Raw genomic sequence first — 8,392 nt, forward strand, 5'->3', positions numbered from 1 at the left:
CCAAGGACGTTCATTGGCAACTTGTTGATTAGTAATTAATTAGAGGACGTTCCCTAATTGATTTATGCTTAAGGAGGGATATGGTGGTGAGAAGCGTTTTCCATCTCCATAACTAATTTATTGAATCAAACAAAGGAACCTAAGTATCAATGATCAATCCCAACAACTGAAGTGGATCCAATTCTTCAACTAGAGCTTTTCTCATATTTGAATTTCTTTACTTTATTATTTGCTTTACTTTATTGCTTTCAGTATTAGTTTAATTCAATCAATCTCAAAACCCCCTTTTTTATTTTACTTTCAATTTATTTACTTGGTCTTGATAAGGAAAATAGGTAAGTATCAATTCCCTGTAGATTCGATCCTTTTGTCACTATCTACAGTTGTAAAATTGTTGATAACCAAAAAGGTTATTTTTTACCAGTTTCGACAACCGCACAGTCAGGAAGATTGCCTTCAAGACTAAGGAAGGCTTGTATGAGTGGCTGGTTATGCCCTTTGGTTTGATAAATGCACCTAGCAATTTTATGCGACTCATGAACCAGGTTTTGCGTCCTTTCTTTCGCAAATTTGTGGTTGTTTATTTTGATGACATCTTGATTTTTAGTCGCAGTGAAGAAGAACATTTACAACATCTCCGTCAAGTCATGACAACCTTGCAAAAAAATGAGCTGGTTGTTAATCTTAAAAAGTGCATTTATATGACGGAGCGCGTTTTGTTCCTGGGGTTTTTTATAATTTTACATATTAGGATTTTGTTTTCTATTATAAATAACCTCCCTTGACTATTAGAAACTCACTTTTCAATCTTTGAGAAATTTCAATAAGACTTTTCGTCTTTTAGCCTATCTTTTCTCTTATTTCGTCTTAGCCAAACGATATTGGTTAAAACTCCTGACGGAGTCTAAATAGTCCTTTATCAAATTGAGAGAGCCTAATAAGACGCCTTGTAACTTGGTATCCATAGTCATTGCTACAAAATATTAAAAAAGGGTATTCAGTGTCACGGGCCTAGATTTTGAACACTCATTTGAATCTGTGCGGCACTTGATTTGAACACTTTTAAACTAATTCAACCTAAAAAATCACCCAATAACCTGAATTATACAACATATTACATCTTTAGTTACGATACGTAGTTACAAAAAAAATTATTGTGGCTAATATATTTATTGTATTACGGCTAAAAACCTATTGTGGCTAATTTAAACTATTTAGTAACAAAAATGCAATAATTATAACTAATATGTATTTTTTGTTTTATTTTATATATAATGTAACTATTTGTTGATTATTTGCCACAATTAATTTTAGCTACAAAGTAATATCATAGCTAATAGATATAATAGCTATAAATTTAATTTTTTTGTAACAATTACTACCATTGTAGTCACAACACATTAATATTATAGGTAATAATTTTAATAGTCACAAAGCTAATATGATTGTAGTAATAATTATTTTATTAGCTACAGTTTATTAGTCATTACAAAAAATTTGTGGCAGAAACATAAAAATATTAGTCATGTAATTATGTTTGTCATAACTATTACTAAATCATTAGCCACAACATCGTAGCTAAATGAATTGTATGAGTACTATGATATTTTAGTTATAATTATCAAAGAGTCATGGAATTAACTATCAAATTAGCCACAATTATATAATTACGATAGAATACTATAACTAATAAAATAATTTGGAGAATTACTCTGAGGTCCTCTAGGTATTATATATTGGTTTATCAAGTTCAAAAAATATGCTTAGAGGTTCTAAAAAATTTCATATAATATGTTTTTTTTTGTTTCTCAATCAATTTTTCTTCTATTGTCCATTTGTTTAGATAGAAAAGTTATTGAGAATTTTTTTCTAATTTAAAAAGTTACATATTAATGAATCAATTTTAGTTGAATGATGTTTTTAAATTATGGTAATCTGTGTCAAAATATATCCTTGGACGAAGCAAATGCACTTATAGTTTAAGAACTGATTATTTGTTTTTAATCAACATGGTTTGAGTAGCGACCACAAAAGATACACAAAAATTGAGCACTTGCATTATCTTTTAATTTTTCATTCTCAAACTGATTGTTATTTTATAGAGTTAATTTTGCTATTTGGAAATCACAAGATACATACATTAAGAAGTTTATGTATATATATTTTCAGCACATAAAACAATTAGATAATAGTGTTGGAAACTTTTTGTCGAATCATTTTTTAAGAATCAAACGATTAGTCTTAGCACATAAAAAATATTAAAATTTGGCACACTTAAAATAAAATAAAATTTTTGTGTAACAGTTAAAATAAAATAAAATAAAATTTTTGTGTAACAGTTAAAATAAAATAAAATAAAATAAAATAAAATTTGGCACACTTAAAATAAAATAAAATAAAATTTGGCACACTTAAAATAAAATAAAATTTTTGTGTAACAGTTAAAATAAAATAAAATAAAATAAAATTTTTGTGTAACAGTTAAAATAAAATAAAATAAAATTTGGCACATTTAAAATAAAATAAAATAAAATTTGGCACACTTAAAATTTTTCATTCTCAAACTGATTGTTATTTTATAGAGTTAATTTTGCTATTTGGAAATCACAAGATACATATATTAAGAATTTTATGTATATATATTTTCAGCACATAAAACAATTAGATAATAGTGCTGGAAACTTTTTGTCGAATCATTTTTCAAGAATCAAACGATTAGTCTTAGCACATAAAAAATATTAAAATTTGGCACACTTAAAATAAAATAAAATTTTTGTGTAACAGTTAAAATAAAATAAAATAAAATTTTTGTGTAAGAGTTAAAATAAAATAAAATAAAATAAAATTTGGCACACTTAATGTTCAAGAACGAGAGAGAGAGAGAAAACATATTGTTTTTATTTCAGAGAAAAAAAACTTATCGTTACACCCTTGTTCTGGAAGCTTGTAGCTTCCTTATAAATCAAATAACAGCTCGTGCACGTCATGTGCAAGAGACCCAACATATCTGTCCTAAAACGACACAGTTTAAACAAAATACATATGTAAACTGAAACAACAGAAACGATGTAGTTTTGACACCCCCTCCTCAAGTTGAAGCTGGTAAAGGCAAAAGGTTCAACTTGTGAGTGAGATTAACATGACGACATGCAGGCAAGGCTTTTGTAAAGATGTCTGCCAACTGTTCTTCAGTGGGGAGATAATGAGGCTGTATGAATCCCTGTTGAAGCTGATCTCTGACGAGGTGGCAGTCTATTTCGATGTGCTTGGTACGTTCGTGAAACACCAGATTCGCAGCTATATGCATGGCTGCCTTGCTGTCACAGTGCAGTGGGATTGGCAATGGGACAGTAACCTGCAAATCCTGCAAAATGTAGCTAATCCAGAGGAGCTCACATACTGTGTTAGCCATGGCGCGATACTCAGCCTCAGCTGAGGATTTAGAAACAGTAGGTTGTTTCTTAGTCTTCCAAGAGATAAGGCAAGGTCCCAAATATATGCAATAACCAGAAAGTGACTTTCTGGAATAGGTACAAGCAGCCCAATCAGAGTCACAATATGCATTTAGTGACATATCAGCACTTACAGGAAAATAAAGGCCTTGTTGTAAGGATCCTTTAAGGTAACGAAGCACATGTAAAGCAGCCTCCCAATGGGGCTTTCGAGGCATGCTCATAAACTGGCTTAAGTGCTGGACAGCATAGCAAATATCAGGCCTTGTGAGATTAATGTAAAGCAATCTGCCAAGGAGCCTTCTATACAAGTCAGGTGTATCAAAAGGCTCCCCTGTATCAGGAGATAAGTGTAAACCTTGAGGTAAAGGGCAGGAGGCAGGCTTACAATTAGACATTCCTGCATCCTTCAATACATCTGAAATATATTTAGTTTGACTAATGAAGGTTGCTTGATTGGATCTAGCAATCTCTAGACCCAAAAAATATTTCATGGGTCCCAAATCTTTAATAGTAAACTTCGAGTGTAAAGCAAGCTTGCACTTAGTTATAGCATCAATAGAGTTTCCAGTGAGAATGATATCATCTACATAGACAAGTAATATCAGAGTTAAAGTTCCAGTATGCTGTGTAAACAAGCAGTGATCATGGGAAGATTGCACAAAGCCTAAATTTTTGAGAAAGCTGGTGAATTCAATGTTCCATTGCCTAGAGGCTTGTTTAAGCCCATATAAGGATTTTTTTAGCAAACAAAAATCCCCTGGCTGGGCTTTGTGATATCCCTGTGGGGGTGTCATGTACACCTCCTCATCCAAATGTCCATGCAAAAAAGCATTATATATGTCTAGCTGAAAAATTGGCCACTGTCTAAAGGTGGCAAGTGCAATAAAAATTCTCACAGTGGTAAGTTTGGCCACGGGAGAAAATCTGTCCTTGTAATCCAGGCCCTCTATTTGGTTGTATCCTTTAGCTACCAGCCGGGCCTTATACCTTTCTACATCCCCATTTGGTTTAAACTTCACTTTATAGACCCACTTACAGCCTATTGCTTTCTTACCCTTAGGCAGGCTAGTAAGAACCCATGTGCTATTGCTTTCCAAGGCCTGAAGCTCTTGCTTCATGGCCTCTACCCATTGTGCATCCTTGGATGCTTGAGTATAGATACTAGACTCAGTAATTTTATTAACATTGCAAATATAAGACTTATGCATAGGATGAAAGGACATGGAGGACGTTTCTAAAGAGTTAACATAGTCTTTCATCCAAGCAGGGGCCTTTCTTGGCCTTTGCACCCTTCTAATGGAAGGGCAATTTTGAAGATCCTCACTGGTGTGACTGGGAGGAGAGAAATCTGGAACTACTTTATCATCCTCAACCACAGGAAGAGGAACCACAGGTCTTTCTATCATATCAGTCCCTTGAAAGGGAAAGATATTTTCATGGAAAATGACATCCCTACTCACAAAGAAGGACTTATCATTCATGCTATACAATTTATAGGCTTTGTGTGTGTTAGCATAACCTATCATAACAGCTTTAACAGCTCTTTCTTGAAATTTATCCTTTTGTGTTCCCACAGAGGTTGCAAAGCATAAACAACCAAATTTTCTCAAATGAGAGTAGTTAGGTGACGTCCCATAGAGTCTCTCATAGGGAGTGGTCCAATCAAAATGTTCCATGGGCATTCTATTTATTAGGTAAGTGGCAGTAAGAATGCATTTTGACCAGAATTCAATGGGAACATGTGATTGCATTTTCAATGCTCTGGCAGTATCAAGAATGTGTCTATGTTTCCTTTCCACAACCCCATTTTGTTGTGGGGTGTATGGGCAGGATCTTTGGTGTATTATCCCTTTGTTCATAAGCAAAGATCTATAATTGTGACTTAGAAATTCTTTCCCATTATCAGTTCTAATGACCTTAATGACAGTATCAAATTGGTTCTCTACCATATGAATGAAGTGTTTAGTTAAGCTAAAGGTTTGACCTTTCAAGTGCATCATGAAGGTCCAGACAACTCTACTATAGTCGTCTACAATTGTGAGAAAAAATTTAGCCCCAGTAATAGAACTGGTCTTATAAGGTCCCCATATATCGATGTGTATTAATTCAAAAGGTCTTGAAGCCAAGGTATGACTTCTGGGAAAGGGTAATCTCGCCTGCTTTGCTAGAGGACAAACAGGACAACATTGCATAGACTCATTGCTCATATTCATCCCTTTAATGTGTTTGAGCTTACTAACAGATGCATGTCCTAGTCTATCATGCATGTCATTCATGGTTACTACACAATTATGTGCTTGTTCATATTGCATTAAGCATTCTTTATTTAATTCCATTAGAGAAAGAGTACTATTTATGTAACGACCCGGAAACCGATACCCTACCGTAACGGCCCGAACCGCCACCGGCGCTAGGATCCAGATCGGCTTAAGGCCGCCGGGACCCGTAGCAAGCCAAACATACATACTATTACCTGGTCAGATCCCATACATGATTAAAAACTTAACCATAAAAACATGAAAACTGAACATCTGTTGAACCCAAACCTGACCTGAGCATGTATCCTGACATGAAACATACATCATAAAAAATCATAAAATCATAAAACCTCCACTGGAGTCCTCATCATATACTCCAATGGGGTAACATTACATGCCTCAAGTTTGGTTCTCAACTCAACATATAACATAAGCATAACCATGCATTAACAGGGACTAACCAGTCTTTAGGGCCAAGCACAACGAATCCATAGACACAACTTTGCTTAACATTACATTATCTTACATGAATTTATAATACATGTCCACTCTAACATACTAAACATAAACATAATCTAAGCTATTACAACATGCATAACCTTTACTCTTGAGACTTCCCGATCAACCTCAAACCTGCAACACTGGGGTTAGGGGAGAGGGGTGAGCTAAAAAGCCCAGTGAGTAGAAACATAGAAAACAGTTCATTATTTACATGCTTTCATGAAATGCATCATAACACAGAGAAATCACATAATCTTGTCCGCCTCGGGGCTTATGCAATATGTATTCCCCACGGACCCTGGTTTCTGAGAGTCTGTCTTTTTGCATGCATCTTTCCTCTCAGAGGATGGACATGACATCAAAAATCCCTCTGTCGGTGCCCGGCTCCCCCATAGGAGCTCACAAAGGCCTGTAACATACATGACATGGTGTCTGGTCCACAGAGAGCTCACATGGACTTTCCTACATGTACTTGTCCGGCTCTCAAAGGACTAAGACAAGACTCGTGACAGATATGGGCTATTGAAGTCGCCTCGGTCCACCCTACCTCAGCATCAACATGAAATAATGCAATGCAACATATTCGTGAATTCTAATGCAATCAACCTACTATACATCATCATGATGCATGCTCATGCTTTAGGCATTAGATTTTGTGCATAAAAGATTAAGTTTAGTTCTACTCACCTCCTGGCAGACGCTGACTGACTCTGCAACTGCTAACACTGATGGCCTCCTCGGTCTCTCGGGTCCGATCCTACACAGGTGGACTCGAATGAGGTGCCAAACACATTCTAACAACTCATAAACAACTCCCCAAAAACCCCTCTAAACATCACTTAAATATGCATGGAAAACACCCAAGAAACGGCTGGACAGGGCACTTTCGGCGGCACCTTCGGCGGCCGAAAGTCCCTTCCAGAGACGAAACTCGGGTAGGTTCGGCGACAGGTTCGGCGGCCGAAACCCTAGGACAGAAACGAAAGTCCCTCCTTCGGGGGCACATTCGGCAGCCTAAAGACTGCCTCCCATGCAGGTTCGGCGGCCGAAACTCCTTTCGGCGGCCGAACCTGGTCCCCTCTGGACGACAGGTCCGATTCTGCCAAGCCAAAAACCAAACTCAAATATACCCAAATCCTCACATACTCTCTCCCAATCATGCATACTCACTCCCACAAGCATAAAGGAGCATAAACTAACATAAACTCCTCAACACAAACATCACATAACATACATTGGGTATGAAACCCACATAAACCTAAACATGCATATCTACCCATACTTAACCATCAAAACCTTCATAAAACTTCATGAAAGCACTAGGGAAGCAAGGATCTACACTTACCTCTTGAAGATCGAGGATGGTGTGACCCCTAACTCGGAGGTGTGGAGAATCCAAGCTCCAAAAGCTCCAAGCTCCCAAAACTCCTTTTAAGCTTTAAATCTTCAAACACAAGGGTAGAAATCATGAAAAACTTGAGAGATGGGTAGAGAAAACACGAAAACGACCAAAAGAGCACAAGAACTCACCTGAGCTCGAGAATGGGGAGGAAACTCACCCATTTCCGATTTGAGGGCCCTTTATAGGTGGCCTGGTCGAAGACCTTCGGCAGCCTAACGTGCCCCCTAAACTCATGCATGTTCGGCGGCCGAACTTGACTTTCGGCGGCCGAACCTTGGCTCGTTTAAACAAGACTTTCGGAGGCCAAAGGCGCTCCCGAAGCCTTCCCATGTTCGGCGGCCGAACTTCACTTTCGGCGGCCGAACCTGGCAATTGCCTCCTTGGTCTTTTCTCTTCAAAACTCAATTTTCTTTCAATTAAAACCCTTAAAATCATTATAAAAACATTTAGAAAATACATTTTACCCTTCTAGAGAGATCCAACACCCTATATTCCGCCGGAGGGCAGGAATTCCGATGCCGGATTCTAGCCGGGTATTACATTCTTCCCCCCTTACAGAACATTCGTCCCCGAATGTTCCTCAACTACTCCTGTATAAAAACATAACATAAGAACATATCATCGTACATACACATCAAGCAAGCAATCAAGCAAGCAAGACCTCTAAACTTTCTCCTAAAAGAGACGCGGCATGGCCGGAGTCAAAACTCCCGGTTCTCCTAAGAACACTCCTCAAACTGGGGTGATTCTACAGGACCTCTCCATCTGAATCTCCT

Source organism: Manihot esculenta, chromosome 6 (assembly GCF_001659605.2).
Source record: "Manihot esculenta cultivar AM560-2 chromosome 6, M.esculenta_v8, whole genome shotgun sequence".
Classification (NCBI taxonomy): domain Eukaryota; kingdom Viridiplantae; phylum Streptophyta; class Magnoliopsida; order Malpighiales; family Euphorbiaceae; genus Manihot; species Manihot esculenta.